General features: G+C 36.6%; 1 long non-coding RNA gene across 1 annotated transcript; it reads right to left on the bottom strand.

The window, feature by feature from the left end:
- Positions 1-17,518: 17,518 nt before the first annotated feature.
- On the bottom strand, positions 17,519-17,899 carry LOC110903110. The gene is made up of 2 exons (XR_002571675.2): positions 17,837-17,899; positions 17,519-17,753 (listed from the first exon to the last, which is right to left on the bottom strand). It is a non-coding gene; the product is annotated as an uncharacterized LOC110903110 (long non-coding RNA).
- Positions 17,900-21,529: the final 3,630 nt, after the last annotated feature.

The raw sequence follows: 21,529 nt of genomic DNA, 5'->3' as shown, positions 1-21,529 counted from the left end.
CGGCACTCCGTGCCTTGAGACAACTTCCTTAAGATATACGTCTGCTAGAGTGGAGAACTTATCCGTTTCCTTAATAGCCAGGAAGTGTGCAGACTTTGTGAGTCGATCCACGATCACCCAAATGGTATCGTTCCCACGTTGAGATCTAGGCAGGCCAGTAACAAAGTCCATGGAAATTTCCTCCCATTTCCATTGTGGTATCTTGGGTTGCTGAAGTAGGCCTGATGGTTTCTGGTATTCCGACTTGACTCTCGCACAAGTCAAGCACTTGCTAACGTATGTTGCTATGTGAGCTTTCATGCTAGGCCACCAATACGTAGTTCTGAAATCGTGGTACATCTTATCTGAACCAGGATGTACTGAGTAGCGAGACTTATGTGCTTCATCCATTACAAGCTCGCGTAAGTTGCCAAAAAGTGGGACCAGATGCGTCCTGTTACATAGTAGGCGTCGTCTTCCCTTTATTCTAACCATTGCCTTGAGCCACGTAAGGCTTCAGCCCTGACGTTTTCTGGTTTCAATGCTTCTGCCTGAGCATCTCGTATCTGAGCAGGAAGACCAGACTGAATAGTAAGTTGTAGTGCTCGTACGCGCCTACGCGTAGTATCCTTTCGACTGAGGGCGTCAGCCACAACATTGGCTTTGCCCGGATGGTACTTGATGGCACATTCGTAATCATTAAGTAGCTCAACCCATCGACGTTGACGCATGTTCAATTCCTTCTGCTTGAAGATATGCTCGAGACTCCTGTGATCGGTGTAGATAGTGCACTTGGTACCGTACAGGTAATGTCGCCATATCTTAAGCGCGAAAACAACAGCTCCCAGCTCTAAATCGTGCGTGGTATAGTTTCGTTCATGAACCTTAAGTTGACGTGACGCATAAGCAATGACCTTGTCACGCTGCATTAACACACATCCAAGACCCTGAATGGATGCATCACAATAAACCACGAAATTGTCTGTGCCCTCTGGCAATGAGAGGATAGGCACACTGCAGAGCCTATCTTTTAAGTGCTGAAAAGCTGTCTCCTGAGTACTACCCCAACGGTAGGTGACACCCTTCTGTGTCAATAGTGTAAGCGGCTGTGCAATCTTGGAAAAATCCTTGATAAACCTCCTGTAATAACCTGCCAAACCCAAGAATTGGCGTATTTCCGTTGGTGTACGTGGTGCAGGCCAGTTCCTGATCGAGTCTACCTTAGATGGATCCACATGAATCCCGTCCTTGTTTACCACGTGGCCTAGAAAATGGACTTCACAAAGCCAGAAGTCGCATTTTGAAAACTTGGCGTACAACTGTTCTATTTGGAGGAGCTTCAAAATAAGTCGCAAATGCTGCTCATGTTCCTCCTGACTCTTGGAGTAGATCAGGATGTCGTCGATGAAGACAATCACAAACTTGTCTAAATAAGGCTTGCACACTCTGTTCATAAGATCCATGAAGACTGCCGGTGCGTTCGTTAGCCCGAAGGGCATGACAAGAAACTCGTAGTGGCCGTAGCGAGTTCTAAATGCTGTTTTGGAGACATCCTCATCCCGGACTCTCAGCTGATGGTAGCCTGACCTCAGATCTATCTTTGAGTAGTAGCTCGACCCTTGCAATTGGTCGAACAGGTCGTCAATGCGTGGAAGAGGATAGCGATTCTTCACTGTCACCTTGTTTAGTTCGCGGTAATCTATACACATTCTGAAGGTACCGTCTTTCTTTTTCACAAATAGTACTGAGCTCCCCAAGGCGAAGAGCTAGGACGAATAAAACCCTTATCCAAGAGCTCTTGTAGTTGCTTAAACAGTTCTTCCAGTTCTATTGGAGCTAGTCGATATGGTGCGCGAGCTATGGGTGCTGCTCCTGGAGCTAGTTCAATCTAGAATTCTACCTGGCGATGAGGCGGTAGACCAGGTAAGTCTTTAGGAAACACTTGAGGAAAATCACGTACAATAGGGATATCCTCTAATCTCTTCTCTTTCGTTGATGCATCAGTAACAAGTGCCAAAATGGCAGTGTGACCCTTTCGCAAACATTTCTGAGCCTTCAGGAAGGAGATGATGCCAACTACGACACCACTCTTGTCGCCTTGAACTTCGAGGGGTTCTTTACCAGAACGGGGAATACGAACAATCTTCTCCTTGCATAAGATCGCTGCTTGCTGTTGGGATAACCAATCCATACCAATGACGATGTCGAAACTACCCAGAGTTATAGGAATGAGATCGATAGAGAAAGTCTGACCAGCGAGGATAAGATTACAACCCTGAAATATGTGTGTGGCCTCTAGACTTTTACTGTTAGCTAATTCTACGACATGCTTAGTGTTTAAGGGTGTTGGTGTGCGCTTTAACAATTGACTAACTTTTTGAGACACATAACTGGTATCCGCACCCGAATCAAATAATACAGTAACATAAAAGTCGTCGAGAAGAAACTTACCCATAACCATGTTGGGATCATTCCTGGCATCACCCTGCCCCAGCACAAAAGCACGACCCCTAGCGCCGTTGTTCCCATCATTGTTATTTCCCCCGTTGTTGTTCCCATTGCCTTGATTATTGTTGTTGTTGTTGTTCTGGTTTCGGTTTAGCTGAGGGCAGTGTCTCTTGAAGTGACCTTCAGCGCCACAATGAAAACATCCCTTGTTGCCCTATTGCTGATTCTGTGGTGTTTGCTGCTGTTGTTGGCGATCCTGAGTTACAGGTCGTGGACTCCTACAATCCTTGGCCTCATGACCCATCTTGAGACACCTCTGACAGCGACCCTTGTTGCACTGGCCACTGTGGTGTCTGTTACAATTGTTGCACCTTGGGTGATTTCCTCGATACACACCCCTTCCCTGATTACCCGAAGATTGCTGACCAGGGCTCTGATAGTTGTCAGTCTTTCGCTGCTGAACCTGAGACTGAACTGTAGCTGAACCCTTGCTGGAATCCCCATCCCATTTCCGCTTGTTGTCACTGGGAGTAGCAGGAGTAGCAGAAGTGGTAGCGGTAGTAGTTGCACTGATGCGTTTTGGCAGCCTGTTCTGTTCCACTGCCTGATCCGTGACGCGATGAGCAAGACGTTGATGTCACACCCCGATTTCCACGTGTCTCACTGGTGGGCCCGGTGGGGGATTACCGTGACGTTGTTGGCAACAATGTAGTCAAACCACACAATATATGAATGCACAGCGGTAGCATAAAGATAATTATATTTCAACCATTGTTTGTAATATCAAATGTATTACGAATAGTCGAAAAGTATCCACAGGGGATCAAATAAAAATATAAGTTTTGTTCAACAGACGAAGGCATCTTAAGCTTGCGAGACTCTTTATGATGCTAAGGAGAATATCCAGCCAATTACGCATAGTACCTGCATTTAGTCTTTTTGGGAAAATACGTCAGTTTACACTGGTAAATACATTCAACCGACACTTTTGTAAATGTTTATTAAAATTGATTTGAATGCACGAGGCACAAACTCTTTTATAACTTGGGAGAATTATTTAAATTTATAATCTTGTGAACGAATTACATGTTCCTTATGCGTTCAGTAGCCCGGATCAAGTCCGGGTTAAAGATCAATAGACACACCACAGCGACTATTTGTGCACTGACGAGTGTACGCCTACACTCCGCGCTTAGGTCGTGGCCATTTCGTAAAATGATGCCAGGGATATCCGGGACATGGTCATTAACCCCCCAAAGGCTTTTAAGTAAACAAGACTGTTTAAACGAGCCGATCAAATTTATTCAATTACCCACTTAACTGTGGAGAATTTGATGCCCGATCAAGCGGTATGCTATATACCGTAACCCAAGCCCGTATAACGGAAAATAAGTTAAAAGTATTTACCTTTGCAAGTATAAATCCTTAATCGAAATAAATTGCAGATAGCTTTTACTGGTCTCCTATTCTGGAACGGAGGTTTAAAATAACCTATTAGAATCCTAACGGGTCTTTAATTTAGCCGTAGCTTAGACCGGTCAGTTTCAAAGGATAGTTACGGTTTAATCGCGTGAAAGGCGAAAACCGTGAATGGAATGTGGTTTGGACCCAACAAGTTTGAATACTTGTTTTATATGGGTTTAATAACCACACTCTGGATTTTGGGGTCAAAACAATATGGGTTGACCCGTTTCGGCTAGTTTATGTAAACTAGTTACATAAGCCGAACCGTGCGCGCAAAAGGCGCAACGGGTAACTGTAAGAGTCCTACACTGGTTTCCTAAGTCAATATACTTTAAAGAGGTTGGGGTATCAGTAGGATACCTTCCATAATGCCCGTAACGAGTTTAAATCCATTTTATGCCCCGTAGGGGTATTTCGGTCTTTTTAAAGATCATAAAAGAGGTTTCTGAGTTCTACAGGAAATCTGAGTTTCCCGAACAGTTTATAAAGTCCAAAATACTTTATTTATTATTTAAAATCAGTAGCAACTGGAATCGGGTCAAAAGACCTTGTAGAACTCAAGTTATGGCCGAAAAGGGTATATTCGGTAATTACCGAACCGATGCCATAACCGCAGGTTATGAGCAGGTTAAAAATAATTAAAAATCTTTAAAAATCCCAAAATATTATTTTACATCAGTGTGTAAAAGTTTTGGTGTCGAAATCTGAGTTTAGATAGGCGTTATGCTAATTGCGCTATTAAATTACTAAAGTTTCCGTAATTTGCGCTATTTAGCATAACTCCTATTCTGGACCTCGGATTGACGTGAAATTTTAGGGACATGCTTAGAAATCAGTAACTAAGGTTATGGTTCTTTCACATGTCCGAAATTCTCGTTTTAATTTAAAAAGGGCGTTACGGTCAACTTTTAGGCATTTAACGGAAAGGTGTAAAAGACTCGGACAAACAACGAACCGGTCACAGTGGGTTATACCATCATGTAACCTGGTCCTAAGAGAGTCCTAAGGCATATCTAAATCATACTTTAACGGGTCAGAACTGAAGTCAATGCAAAAGTCAAAGCTTTGCGACTTTCGGCTCCGAACCGGGTCAAAATAGCAAATGGTCGGATCAAACAAGCTTAGACTAGTTAATATACTTATTATCATGTTTTATGAGTGTTTAAACAGGTTACACATCATCTACATTACTGATTATGAATTAAATCGCAAAATGGCATTTCTGTTGACTTTTTCTAAGCATGTTTGACTCGACATTTGGACTAGTTAGAGTGGGAATCAGAGGGTGCCCTTTTAGGGGTTTAAAGCCCACATGATTACCAACATATAACTACCTTTGATTCGACAAACCACTGGACCATTTGTGATTTATCGTAAAGTCAATCGTTAGTTACGACGGATTGACTTTTAAGCTAAACTAAGCATAAACTAAGCCACAAAAGGGTAGGCACACTTACAGAAGCTTGGTGCACGACTAAGGATGATAGAAGAATGCTTTAAAGCTCCAGAGATGAACTAGAATGCAGATTTGAGGTGTGTTTCAATTGTGTGCAAGGCCTTGCCTTTTATAGTGAATTATGGTGCACAAGATCATTACAACTCACTCTAGGAATGCTCATGGATGATCAGCAGGTGTCCCTGGGTGCTAGGGGGCATGTAGAGGGCGCCCATGCTTCAATTAATGCATCAATGATCGTTCACAAGCTCAAACATTGAATCTGTCCAAGTTTACTGCATCTGGGACTCGTACGCGGCCCGTTTTAGGATTCAGGCCACTTGGACGCGGGCCGCATGAATCCTAAAGTCAGTAAACGTATCTTCAACTGGCGCGGGGCCCACATTAGCTCAACCATATCCTTAACGCGGCCCGCCTGAGGGTTAAATTCCAAGATTTTCAAATCTTTTGTAATGATTAACCTGACCTTTCGGTTTCGAAGGGGTAACTTTGCGATTTGGCCCTCGATTAATTACAATTAAGGGCCTCGTGACTTTTACCCGCATTGTTAAGTCCCCGGTTAGTTTAATTACTATCCGAAAAGCCTTAACTTTTATTGTTGACGCTTTTAACCCCTCGTATACGAATTTGATCATAACTTTCTCGTTTTTAAAACGGAACTTCGCGAAATTTATATCGTATATTCTAGTGAGCGTATTTTACTGTTACAAAGCCTCGGGTTCGTCAAAGGGTCACTCAGAGGTATAAATTAAACATGTTGACACAATTAACCCCTGTAGCTTGTAATCTCTCACTTTCTCCCGCGTTTCGCTCCGTACGATCCATGATTTATTCGTTTGAAGGTACGAGCATCATTTAGGGTTACTATACAGTATATTTACCCTTCGTTGACATTTATAACCCTCGAATTTACATACTTTCAAGGTTTGTCAACTTTAGTCCTTTATTTAGTATTTAATACCACGTGTAAACTCATGACACGTGTCAACACATTATTGGACACAAAATTTCGAGGTGTTACAGTTGAATATCCTGAATATTATCAAGGTTGGCCGATGTCACATGGCTCTGAATTTCTGGTGCTAGCCCCTTGAGATACAACTCTATACGCTTGATAGGAGGGTCCACCATAGTTGGACACAAGATGGCCAGCTCGTTCGACCGTTTCGTATAAGCCTTAATTTCCGATCCCATCATTTTCAAATGAAAGAACTCCACTTCTAACTTGTGGATGTCATCACGTGTGCAGTATTCCCGCTTGATAAGTTCCTTGAAATCGTTCCAAGGAGTGGCGTTAGCAGCTGCCAGCCCTAAAATCTGAACTTGCGCATTCCACCAAGTCAGCGCAATGCCTTCTAGAGTACCAGTGGCGTACTTCACCCTGCGAGCCTCAGGGCATTCACACATCTCAAACATGGACTCGAGCTTTTCGAACCAATGGAGGAGTCCAACTGCTCCTTCAGTGCCACTGAACGTGCTAGGACGACAGTCCATGAAATTCTTGAAAGTGCAAACAGGTTGCTGAACGTGTTGACCTCCTGCTTGGGCGGCTGCAAGTGCCGCAGCAACTTGTTCATTAATGAGAGCCGTCAACTGGGCTTGAGTCATGTTAACGCGTCCACTCATGATCTTCATATCAAAGGGAACATAAGTGAGGGGGGTTCGCGAAAAGTGCGATGACAGAGGAGAGTAAGCACACAAAGGTTCTCATGCAATAGTAGTTATGTATATCTAAGCATACCCTGAGCAAAGTTCTATGTAGTCTAGCAAGTAGGCAATAAAACATATACCATATTACCTAGAATGTTGAGTCTTGCAAGTGGAGCGAGGCGTCGTTGTGGATCGTTGAGCACTGTACAGGTTATAGTCTGGTTTTAATAAAAACATTTTCACCTTATTAAAACCAAGTTCGCTATAACCAATGGCTCTGATACCAATCTGTCACACCCCCCAAAATCCACACGCGGAGTACCACCGCATGGAGGCGTGACATGACCAGGATCAAGCCACCAATCATATTGAACATATAAGTAAATAGTAAAAGTTATTCATCAATATGAAAGGTGTTTTCAAAACCAAACATAATCAAGTGTAGCGGAAGCAATAATGTAAAACCCAGCGTAAGTATTAAGTTGAAATGTCATAAAAGTGTTTAACATAACATCCACGATTCATGCCCACAACGACCGCGCCTCCCGTGCAAGCTCCATGAGTACCTATGGTCCTGCAAGGCATGTAACAGAGAATCAACAACTAGTTGAGCGAGTTCACAGTAAGTAAGTTCGTAATAGTAGGTCCGTTGCATCACCATGCGTTATTAACTAAGCCAATTGTATATTCATTTAGTGGGGGCTTCCCATGTGTGTATGTACTAGACTAGAGGTAACCATAAGCGTTCTTCTTAACCCGAGAACAGTAGTACGTACGAGGTTTACGTAGGTTTTACGTAAGTGTCCTTCCTAACCCGAGGACAGAGGTACGAGGGGGTTTACGTAGGTTTTACGTAAGTGCCCTTCATATCCCGAGGCAGAAGTAGATATAAGTTTACGTAGGTTTTACATCAGTGTCCTTCGCAACCTGAGGACAGTGATAAGTACAAGTATACGTAGGTTTTACGTATGGGTCCTTCGCATCCGAGGACGATGGTATATAGTCTAGTAACGGTGAAGTACAAGTAATTGTTCAATCCCGTTCCTTCAATCCCATTCCCTGCCCACCGGGAATCCCATGCCTTGGTATGAGTGTGAACTCACCTTGGTTTGCTCGGCAGATACACAGAAAGGTCAATCAAGCTATATTGTGGTCAACCACGTCCTAACATAGGTGTACCATACAAGTGAGGTTCGTGTTTAAGTATGAACGAATATGTTCTACACGTATTGTATACAAGTAGTGATCATGGCAGTTCACAGTAACAGTGCATGTATACGAGATTAACAGTGTTACTCACGTAGCCAAACAAAGCCCAAATGTACAGTCCAGTAACATCATACAAGCCCAAACAGAATGTACAGTCATGTGGTCTCGGTGTGACGTCAAGGTGTTCTCAAGTCGTAAGTAGAGGTCTCGAGTTATGCACTTATCACTCGAGAGTGGGTGTTCTCGAGTCAGGTCTCGAGTCGCAACAAGACCCGCATCCGAAGTCTCGAGTCTTGTCTGTGTGATGATGATGCGTGGTCTCGAGTCGAGACCGTGAGTTCTCGACTCGCAATCTGGGTCGAGACTAAGTGTGTAACAGACTTCCTGATTTCCTTAATTTGCAGCTCATTAATTCCGTAATATCAGCAAACAACTTAGGCAGTTTTCAAACCGAATCAAACAACATTCAATTCAGAAATCAATCATATTCATATTACCTTAATCATCATCTAATCATGAACAATAATCAGTTAACATGCCAAGGCATTGAATCGAATCGGATAATGCAATTCAGCGATCTCAATTACTAACATGAAATCCTATTTTTTTTTTAGCAACATCAACTAAACAATATAACACATCACCTATTCGAACATCATAAATTTGTTAATCATGTAACAACCTTACATCATATTTTTTATCACAACATATCTTGTATCCACATAATCTCATGGCTGAAAACAACAAGGAATCACAAACCAAAACAGAGCTAAAGATACTAACCGAGAGTTTGAGTGCACACAAGTGTTGGGACGAGGAAAAGATGGTGTAGCGATCCAAGAAGGCTTCGAGAGGATTGAGTTGTTGCCGTCGAGTGAAGGGAAGGAGGAGAGAGCTTTTAGGGTTTGTGTTTTCTTATGTTTGTAAGTTATGAGAAACAAGTCCCATAATGGGTATGTGTTACGCACACAAGGGGAGTGGGCGGAACCCTCTCATGGGCTGCCCTCATGGTCTTGAGTCCAAGTATAGTGAGGCGAGAAAGAGAAGTGTACGACCCAAAAGGGCTTGTGCGATTAGGACAAGTGTTATGCAACTATACTTATAACATTCACATAAAATTACGTAGCACATAATATAACAACTTCATAACATACATTGAAATCAAGCATATCAATCAATCAAGTAACGTTCATACAAGTTGCGTCGAAACAGAAGGAAAGGTTCTGGAATACGAGTTGTCACAGCATGGTTCTTCTTCTTTTGGGAATGGGAGCTTGAAGTACGGGTCCTTTGTTCACGCTGTGTTCAGGATCAGTTGGTCGCTTACTGCTATGCTTACTTTTATTTTCAGCTTCCTTAACAGTTTGGATAATAAATGGCATTGCATCTATGATTCCTTGTGCCACTATGTGTTGGATAGCACTATTATCCACTTGGTTTCCATTGTTATTGTTGTTCGGATTCTCATTATTCAGATTATCATTATTCGAGTGGTTGTCGTTCTGGATATTATCATTCTGGTTTTCCTGATTCACTTCGTTGTCCATCTGGATTTTAAACATTTACCACATATTAATATCACAATTAATATTTGAATATAGCAAATCACATAACACGCACTTTGGTCAAAAGCGTCGAGCATTGCGACTTTTACGCTATTCATATATTATGCATCTATTACATACGAGTACTGAAATTAAAATTACAATACCGACTAAAATTTAAAACTACAATACCAGTAATATGCATCCGTAGTTTTTTTTTCTAACACATACACACATATATTATTATTATATTACTATTATTATTTCTAGCGTTCTCACCATCACATTCACGGATATGGATTCATCCAAAAATCCATATTGCGCTTGTCGTATTTCCATACGAGACGCTCTCCCACCTGTCTCATTCTCTCACTGCTTTCTAAAATTTCCTCACCGAAAGTCCTAAGTTCTTATATGTTTTCTGCACTCATTGGCGGTGCAGGTTCTAGAACTGGGTTTGGAATCTGGGGTGCGGGTTCCTGGTACGGGGCCTGGTATGGGTAAGGATTCTCTAAGATTTCCCTAATGTATGCATCATTATTGAAATAGGGATCTTGAGGATCTAACCCTGGGTAGGCTCCTAGGTTGGGCATTGGCACACTTTCCTGTATCGGGTAACGTTGCACATAGTCCCTAACATCATCCCACCAGGGGTCGTAATTATTCGGGTCTAGGGGATTTGGTGCAGGTACCCTAGGTATCTCCTCCGGGTTGAAATCATGCATTTCTATTTGGTTTTCATGGTTTTCTATCTCCATGGGTTGATTAGGAATTGGTGGTTGTGGTTGGGGTGCTAGCATTTGCTCCAGGTTTGGGTCAGCTGCAGTGGTTGCTAAGAGATGGATATTGGTTATTCCCCTCTTAAGCATATCCTGAGCGTACACATCGGTTTCTCTTTTGGCTGCGGCTAACACTCGCTGTTCCTGTAACTTTTTCATACGCTTTCTACGCTCATGTGCTCCCCTACTGAACCATCCCCACTTTTTCTGAGAAATGGCTCTTCAGACTGAGCCTTAAACACGAATATTCCTTCTTCCGTATCAGCAGAGTACCCCGAGAGGGCAGGCTGAGAAGAGGCACCTTCGCTTCTAGGTGAACCAGACAATTGGCGGAACGCGTCAGATGGTCCTTGGTCACTCATACTGTAAACTAACAGATAGTCAGATAACACATAACAAGAAAATACAATTATGCACGTATTTCCATAATTTATTTCCTAACACTTCGAATTTTGATGTCAGCAGAACACTTATGTGGCTGAATCAGTGGCATAGCTCTGATACCACCTTCTGTCACTGCCCCCGATCCCTAATCCCCGGGAACAGGCGGCCGCGAGCCAGCTTTGGTGGTATCGCGTTATTATCTAATTTGGCAGCGGAAATTTTCATCAGGACCGTAGTTAGGAAATATTTTATCAGAGTAAACCACCACATTTTATAACATTAAACATATGGGTAAAACCCAAGTTTTCATTACAAACTGATTTATAGGGATAAATCACATTTTATTGAAATAAACGCTTTCTTTTATTTAGGTACTTTTATAGCCACTTTTCCAAGCCTTCAGTGCTATCCAGCTGGCTTCTAATTGGCTTTCACATTGTGTTACCTGAAACGCGTTTTAAAAATATTTGTCAGTGGGAAATACTGGTGAGTGAATCCCAGTTTAATCAAGAAACATTAATTTAATTTAAACAGTATTGAGGGCGATTACAATGTTTGTATCTGCCCAATTACTCATTCAGTACTGTCAATCCTGACTGGTAGGTCATATTACACATTGGCTAACTCTTCGTCCAATGGTAACGTTACTCACATTTTGTATACAAAACCCCAACATACCGGCAGTAATCGTAGAATTACAAAGACTCAATCACTGCTAAATTGCATTGTAAAATAGTTAAGGTTTTGTAAAAACTGTTAAAAAAAAAGAGATTACTCACATTGCTGTTTTAGGGATTTCAGTAAGGATTTCCTGGGAATAATCTATAAATTACACAAATGCACGTGTGTTAGTATAATAACCCATTTTAACATTAGTAATACCCTCCCCGAGACGGCATTCCAACGACTACGTCGGGCAGAACCACGACAGCCGTTACGGAACCCTAGATCAATCGGACAGAGTATATAATACGTCTCCAGGGGTTATGATACTTACATCGTAGCAGAACCTCGCTATATAGGGGGGGTATTAGACTCGGGTATAATGCCCACTATTCAGAAATTAAGATTGAGAATTCAATTTTGAACGAAACAGACTAAAGGCCGATGCATGCTATTTATAGGGCCTGATTCTCAAGGGTCAACACGTTGATGACACGTGTCATCACCGGGCTGCGCCACATTCTAAGACTCTCGCGGCCCGCGTAAGTTTAGGGGGTGGCTTACGCGGCCCGCCTAAACCCCTAAAATTCAAATTTTTATTATTTTTATTACTATTTAATGTATTTGAGGCCCATTCGCGTATGGGGTATATTTTGGGACATATTGGGATATTTTAAATACTTTTAGGGTGTCGGAAAATAATCAAGGGTGTCGGTTTTAGTTGAGGACTGTTACGTTATTATTATGTGATTTTTAATGAATTAAAGCAGGTCGTGTATACCAGAAACAAGAACCCACCTGGTAGCCACGACAATTCAGTGAGTGTGATATGGAACTTCTAGCAGGTTAAGGGTGGGTTATATGAATGCAACATAAACCAAGTGCGTCTAAAGAGTTCCAACTGCTATAACGATGTCATTTAATTATTTCAATATGTTATTTACAAACTTATAAATTGTATAATTGACATTGTGTAACCGGTGTAGCACACGGGTAGTTAAGTGTTACACTTTTCATTATTATGTGCAATACTTATGCCATGTTTGGCTTAGCTTTTGTAAACAACTTATGACTTTTTCGAAAAGTTAATAAGTTACAATGGAGTGACTTATTGACTTTTCCACTCACATAATAATTTCATGCCAAACGCCTTTTAACTTTTCAAAAAGTTAATAAGCTAATAAGTCACTAAAATAAGCAATCCTAAATACCCCCTTAATTTTAGTTATAAGAATGATTTAGGGATTTATGACTTATAACTGTTTATAATTTATTGTGATATCACCCGTGTAACACACGGGTACTTAAACTAGTTTAATATACACACACATATAATGTGAGGTTCATTAATACTAAAAAAGTGGAGTACTGGGACCATGCATCTAACATCTTAAAAATTCAACTTAACATGTTAAAAATCATTTTTTTAAATGTATTTCGGCGCTTTTCCTTATAAAAATGTGTAGAAACTATTCCAATAAAAAACAAAATCTTATAAAAAAAATATCTTAAAAATTCAACTTAACATGTTTAAAGTCATTTTTTAAAATGTTTTTCGGCGCTTTTCGTATAAAATGTGTAGAAGCTATCCAATAAAAAAGAATTTTTGTAAAAACAATACCTTTTTTAACTTTTTTTTTAAATTATATTTTTAGTTTTTTGATTTTTTTTAATCAAAAAGGCTTCTATATGTATTTATAAGAAAAAAAACGTCGCAAAAATTTAAAAAAAATGAATTTTAACATGTTAAGTTGAATTTTGAAGATGTTAAATGCATGGTTTCCGGTTCCTCACTTTTTTAGTGTTCCCCAATGAACCCTCCATATAAATAACTAAAAAACATACCAATTTTTAAAGTGAAAACCCGAAAATAACTAAAAAAGCCTAAAAAATATACCAATTTATTTACAATTTTTTTTATTAAAAATCACTATTATATATATATATATATACACATATATATCTAGGGGAAGGTTCTATGCAGAACACTAAATATTGCGAGAACACGCAGAACAAAATGAATCACTCATTTTTTCAATCCTGAAAACCTAAAAAGTAAATGAAAATGTTATAAATGTAAGATTTATTGTTTCTCACACTAGAATTTAAAACAAAATATGAAAAATCTTCAGTTTTTAAATAACTTATACAGATGTAGGTTATGTGTACGCTAAATTACCTACATGTATGTAGACTATGTGTAGGAAAAAATATATGATTTTTTTATGTATATATAATACAAATATGAATGTAAGAAACATAAAATTTAAGAAATATGAACCTTAAATTCCAAAATCTAGTGATTTAGAGTTGTTCTTTTTGTTCTCGCAATAATTAGTGTTCTGTAATGATCCTTATCCAATATATATATATATATATATAGGGGGCTGCTAGAATGAGAACCACCTCGAGTTGTAAGAACCGCGAGAACTACTTGATCCGGGTCAAGGTGGACCAATTTTTTTTTCAAAAACATAGATGCATGTATTATAAACACATTCGTAAAAAAAATTTTTAAAAAAATGCCGTGCGTGTAGTTTTTTACACCACAAGTTTGTGGTTTACGAGTTCCGTAAATTTACGGAACTCGTAAACCACAAACTTGTGGTGTAAAAAACTACACGCGCGGCATTTTTTTTTTAATTTTTTTTTTACGAATGTGTTTATAATACATGCATCTACGTTTTTGAAAAAAAAAATTGGTCCACCTCGCCCCGTACGGTGTGGTTCTCGCGGTTCTTACAACTCGAGGTGGTTCTCATTCTAGCGGTCCCCTATATATATATATATATATATATATATATATATATATATATAGGGGATGGTTCAAATGAAAACCACTTTTATTGTGAAAACTCGAAAACTAACTAAAAAAGCCTAAAAAAACCTAAAAAACATACAAATTTTTTTTTTTTACAATTTTTTTTAGAAAAATCGCTACTTTTTATATATGGAAAAAAAATTTCAAAAAAAAAAAAAATTTTTGGTTGTACTGCACATGTGCACTAATACGGAAAGCCTAAACCACTTAACCCACCCCCCACCGACACCCCCCAAAAACCTAAACCCCCCACCCCCCCCCCCCAAAACCTAAATTCACCCTCCCACCAAAAGCCTAACCCCCCCCCCCCCAAAAAAAAACCTAAACCCCCCCACCCCCCATCCTCCCGAAAACCTAAAACTAAACCCTAAACATAAACCCGAAAAAAACCTAACCCCCCACCCCCCAAAAACCTAAACCCCCTCCCCCCCCACACCCAAAAACCTAATCCTAATCCTAAACCTCCAAAAAAACTAACCCTAAAAGCTAAACTAGAATCAAAAAACTAATTTTAAGCATGTAATGCACATTGTAGTACATGTTATGTTGCACATGTGCACTACTATAATAATAGTATTGAAAACAAGACGACACCATAAATCTTTTTTTATGTCATAAAAAATATGCTCGAATATACTTGAATGAAAGATAAGAAAATTTGTGATCTTATGGTGCCATTTTTGTTTTAAAATGATAACGTATGGAATTTTTGTTTTAAAATGATAACGTATGGAGAAATGAGAAATGTTTGAAAAGTTATATATTTTTTGTTCCAATTTTACCCCTCCTTCATTAAAAGTCTTCCCTCCCTCCTTTTTAGTGGGTTTTAGTTAGTTTTCTAGTTTTCACAATAACTAGTGGTTTTCATTTGAACCTTCCCCTATATATATATATATATATATATATATATATATATATATATATATAGGGGATCGCTAAAATAAAACCACCTCTAGTTGTAAAAACCATGGAAACCACTTTCTAGCCTTTGGATCAACAAGATGAATGGATGAGATTAAAAGTAAAAAAAAAATTAATATTAAAAACATTTTGTCTTATTATGTCTTTATTATTTTAATCCAAAAGGGTATTTAAGTAAAATAACTCTTTTTTGTCTTTTTGCCTTTATTATTTTTTTATTACTTTTTTGTTTTATTATACTAGGGGGAACACCCGTGCGATGCACGACATGCATAATAGTTATTGTTTTTTCCTGGAACGACGACTGATATAGATAGTGCGTGACACGGTACGAAGTGCGAATATAGTATAGATTTTTAAAACAAAAACCGGTTTTTTTTTAAAGTTAGCCGTTTGACCATGGTTATTTTGACCAAAGTCCACTCCTCGTTCGGCGCTTTGTGGTAGCACTACCAGTCAAAAAAAGGCCCAAAACGCCCGAGGGTACAGTGTTCCCCCGCGTTTTTAAGACGCTTTGAGAGAGGTTTGCGCCCCACCACATGTGGTCTCACAAAACTTCAATTCTATGGACGTGTGGTTTCTCAACCCTCTTCAAAAGACGTCACAGTTTTCAAATTTTTTTATTTTTATTTTTTCTTTTTCATTGTTTTAGATGGTGTAAAATAGATGTTAAATATATATATTATACTACATACACATATACATATAAATTCAGTTTTGACATCTAAAAGTCAAATTGCAGGTTTTGTTCCCTTTTATAGATAAGAAAGCAGTTTATTATTTATTACGAAAATGTTGTATTAACTTTATTCTGCAACATATTCTTTATAAACTATGCTTACCTTGACATAACCTAATAGCTATATTTCCTTATTAGAAGTCTCTTATAATTGAAAATTAGTACATATTATTACCTTGCTGGTGAACACATTTACTCTATGTTTAGGGAACAATTTGATTAGGTTGCTGATATTGAATTGAATATCACACCAAATTACAATAGCAGTTTATATTGCTACTATTCACCCAAATCAAGCACCTTAAATAAGTCAGTGTTTCTCTATATTCAAAAAACGAACTATAACTGACGATTATTAAATTGCAACAGTCTATTCAATCCAAATACTGCAATAGAAACATAAAATCTACCACAATTCGTTGGTTAATCACGTATAGTTCTTAATCGATTAGAATCAGAAAAAAGGAAACTGACTCACCGTAACTTAAAATCAAGAAGAAGGCGAACAAAGGGGCGGAGTTTTTCGAAATCAATGACCCCTGTCTTTCATTGTTATTCCTTGAATGAGGTAAGCAAGACCCCATACTACACACTACATACACATACATAAAAATTGGGTTCTATATTATTTGTATAAACACCGATTGGAAACCCTCACATTGCATTTGATGAAACCCTAATCAATATAAACACACACACTAACACTCACGAATCGAATCGAATTTATAAAAGGAAAAATTCGGGCTGTTTTTACCTCTTGCTGCTCCAAATCTTCATTACCATACATTATCTTCATCTTAGATATATAGATATTGCACTTAAAGGTCTCAACCATCAAAATACGATCGAAGGGCTAAAAAGTGGTTCCTAATTATGCAATGGTTATCATTTGAACCTTATTCCATGAGACTTGAGGTAAGATGCAAAGAGCATTCTTTTGAGTTTTAAACCATCTGTAATTAAGTTCATTATTTAATCATTATTGTTGCAATTATTAGGTATTATAGATAATAATACCCCATGAAATTACCTTTTAGTAATTTTCGTTTCTAATTGGTTAGCATCTTTTAAGTTTTAAAACCATTTATAGTTATAATTAAATTCATAATAACGTTGATTAAGTTTTTTTATATTTAATTATTATTATTATTATTATTATTATTATTATTATGATTTTTATTTTTTTTTCATATGATGTTCATCAACTATCTGATAAAATTGCAAAAAAGGTTGTAACCTTATTTGTATGATGTTTAGCAATTACTAAACCAAATAATAATGACTTAATTATAAAATTCAATCAAGTAATCGGTTACGGAGAACTTGAAATGGAAAAGCAATGTAAATATGAGGAAGGTGATGATGTTCAACTAAGTCAAATGATTTAATTCTTTATCAAGTATTTAACAATACTTAATTTATAAAGTTATCAATTTAATTGTATTTATCAATTTATACTCATGTAGAAAGACTAATTCCCTTTACTAACTTCATTGAGTTGTTGTACTATAAGCATAATATGTTGCAATTATTTAAATTTGGTTGGAACCCTTGTGAAATGCTTTATACGATAGTATAGATAAACGCAATCAATTTAAATCTTTTGCGCGGGTTGAAAACATCCGAGCCCTTAAAGTTTGCTGCCCAATCCTGTCAAACAATACCTCCTCAAATATTTCCTCTGCATCTATATTGCCTATATATAGTATCAATTAAATCACAAAAAAGCATCATATGTTTAAAAAAAAATAGTAAAGTAGAAATTAAAAAAGGAAATACCAATAGGCCAAATAAATGTCTATCTCCAAATGAATAACTTTTCTCGTACCCACCCTTTTACACCTCCATATACATGAAGCTGCAAAAAGGAAAAAGACTATAAATTTATGAACAATTAAACAATACATTGGTAAATGGTTTCAGATACTATAGTCATGCAAGGGTACCTTGATGAAGTATGAAGTGTCTGTCTTTTTGTATCCAATAACCTGTGTGTATACTTTATATGTAATATAAAATCATAATTTGAAAAAAAACCACTAAATCACCAAAAACATAATAAAACATCAATATAAACTCATAGATTATGTAAAAGAAAACTGTTATCCCATTTGAATATTTTAAGAAACAAACCAAAGTTTTTTCGAATAAATGTTGAAATGGGTATAAAAGAACACACCTTTCCACCAAGATAAATAAATTTCATATCAGCTTATCTCTTTCTTATATCTTTCTTTTCGACTCTAACTCGCATAATAGTAGACAAAGGAGTTGATGTTGAGTGAAATGGTGAATTTATAGCAATGATAGGAGATTCCTTAATCGGTCAAATTTATTACATATTGATTGAAATTGGACCTTTGGAGTGCTTTTGCGGTTTATCCCAATAGGTTTCGTTTATTAATTGCATTTAAGAACCGAACTTATTATTGTATTATTATAATTAATTGTGATTATATTCTCATTTAATTATTTTTTTATTTTTTAATATTAATGCAGAAAGACCATTTCACCCCTTACTAACATCATTAAGTTGTTGTACCATAAGTATAAAAGATTGTAATTACTTAAATTTGGTTGGTATCCTTATGAAATGTTTTATCATATAGTATAGATAGATAGATATAGATATAGATAATTATTTTTTTTATTTTTTAATATTAATGTAGAAAGACCATTTCACCCCTTACTAACATCATTAAGTTGTTGTACCATAAGTATACAAGATTGTAATTACTTAAATTTGGTTGGTATCCTTATGAAATGCTTTATAATATAGTATAGATTAGGTTCTAGCATTAATGTACTGTACTATATGTTAATATGGTGTTTCATGCATTGCTTTGTTGCAAATTGTGTTGTTTTATTTGTAAATTATTATTATTATTATTTATAATAATCTAATTAATTTAGCCAAAATCTTGTTAATAATATATTAGAATATATATATATATATATAGTTATTTTAATACTTTTATTATTTTAATATTATAATAATAATTCCTTTTTTTTACTGTTTAACTTTAATTTAATGATTTTTTAGTATCACGGGGTGGGATAAGCTTGGTGTCAACCGGTACTGGTATCGAAAATACCGGTACGGTCTTGTTTGGTATCGGTACAAATAGTAATTTTAATATTTTAATAATATATATAGTTTTTTTATATATTTTTATTATTTTAATATTATAATAATAATAATTCTTTTCTTTACTTTTTAACTTTAATTTAATGATATTTTTATGATACTTATGATCTTTCGGTTTAAATTTTATCTTAATCTATTAAATTCTGATACTAATATCATGGATAAGTTCTTAATATTTGATATCATTTGGATCCCTTTACCTATTTTTTTTATTATATGTTTTCTTTGAAAATATATTGTTGTGTTTTTATTACGAATTATATTTGAGCTACTTTTAATATATTAGTTACTTCGAAATTTAAATTTATGGTTACCTTGTCAAAGATCATTTTATAGAATAATCATAAGTTTGGAATAATTATCTTTAAACCAATTATTAAAACAAATTAAGATCAAAGTTAACTTTAAACTAATCTACCTTTATCTATAATATATTATTTAGTATAATGTGTTATTGATGATATTAATTTTAATGATTATTGATATATAATTATTTTATTTTATTTTTTATATTATCTCTTATTTATTTAATATAAATTAAATGCAATTAATAGGATTTTTATAGGATGATGCATTTAAAACAACCATAAATTTTGGTTTTAAAATAGAACATATAACTAAACTTTAGAATATATATAGATTACTTTTTAGTTTTATTATATTACTTTTTATTATTTTAAAAGATTTTTTTAGTAAAAACATTTTTAAATTCAAATTTTTTTAATAAAAGACAATTTTCTTTACGGGCCGGTTTTTGCACGCCGGGTTTTTTCAACCGTCGTTTTTACGCGCCGTTTTTTTACGCCGTTTTTTTAACGCACCGTTTTTTTAACGCCATTTTTTACGCGCCGTTTTTTTAATGCCGTTTTTTACGCGCCGTTTTTTAACGCCGTTTTTTTAACACGCCGTTTTAGCGTCCCGTTTTCATGTCCCGTTTTTACGCGCCGTTCATACCGCCCGTTTTACGCGCCGTTTTTTACGTTAACATTTTTTTACATTTTACGCGCCAATTTTTACGTTAACGTTATTTTACGTTTTACACGTCGGTTTTTTACGTTTTACGCCCCGGTTTTTTACGTTTTACGCGTCGGTTTTTTATGTTTTACGTGTCGGTTTTTACGTTTTACGTGTCGGTTTTTTACGTTTTACGTGTCGGTTTTTTACGTTTTACGTGTCGGTTTTTTACGTTTTACGCCCCGGTTTTTTACGTTTTACGCGTCGGTTTTTTACGTTTTACGTGTCGGTTTTTTACGTTTTACGCCCCGGTTTTTTACGTTTTACGCGTCGGTTTTTTACGTTTTACGCGTCGGTTTTTTACGTTTTACGTGTCGATTTTTTACGTTTTACGCCCCGGGTTTTTTAAGTTAACATTTTTTTTTTACATTTTACGCGCCAATTTTTACGTTAACGTTATTTTACGTTTTACACGTCGGTTTTTTACGTTTTACGCCCCGGTTTTTTTCGTTTTACGTGTCGGTTTTTTACGTTTTACGCCCCGGTTTTTTACGTTTTACGCGTCGGTTTTTTACGTTTTACACGTCGGTTTTTTACGTTTTACGTGTCGGTTTTTTACGTTTTACGCCCCGGGTTTTTTACATTAACGTTTTTTTCGGTTTTACGTTTTACGTAAAACATTTTACGTTTTACGTTAAACTTTTTATGTTTTTAAATTTTACGTTTTATGTAAAACTTTTTAAGTTTTAAGTTTTACGATAAACTTTTTTACGTTTTACTTTTTTAAGTTTTACGTTAAACTTTTTACGTTTTATGTAAAAGTTTACGGTTGACCTTTTTTTTCACAAAAACTTTTTTACACGAAAACTTGTTAACGCAAAGACGAACGCACCCATAAATCGCAAAGTCGGTAGGTGTCTCGTATAGATTTTTATCGTAATCGACGGGGGAAAGAATATAAAAAACCAACAACAACAAAAAAACAAAAGTGTATCTCGAAAAAAAAAGGGTTTGGCTCATATTTTTTCCGATAATTAAAAGGCTGCAAAGTGGGGTTGCGGGTTCAAAGACCTACCCTCCTCCATCGTTGCCGAGCCATAGTCATCAAAAATCTAGTTTTTTTTTTTTTTTTTTTGCATCATCGCCACCCCCAAAAAACCCACATACCAAATCATAACAAATATTAAAATCAAAATCCCCAACAGATCAAAACAAGATCAAAAATACCAAACATACCAAAATACCATCGGCATCATCATCATCATTCAAGAACACATGTGGAGAACACAGGCAAAGAAATCACCAGAAAAAATCAACTAAAACCCAGAAAAAAAAGAAGAACACAGGCCAAAAAAATACCAAAGAAATCA

This window comes from Helianthus annuus, chromosome 13 (genome assembly GCF_002127325.2).
Source record: "Helianthus annuus cultivar XRQ/B chromosome 13, HanXRQr2.0-SUNRISE, whole genome shotgun sequence".
Classification (NCBI taxonomy): domain Eukaryota; kingdom Viridiplantae; phylum Streptophyta; class Magnoliopsida; order Asterales; family Asteraceae; genus Helianthus; species Helianthus annuus.
The sequence above is the reverse complement of the archived record's forward strand: the minus strand, read 5'-3'. Positions and strand labels throughout refer to the sequence as shown.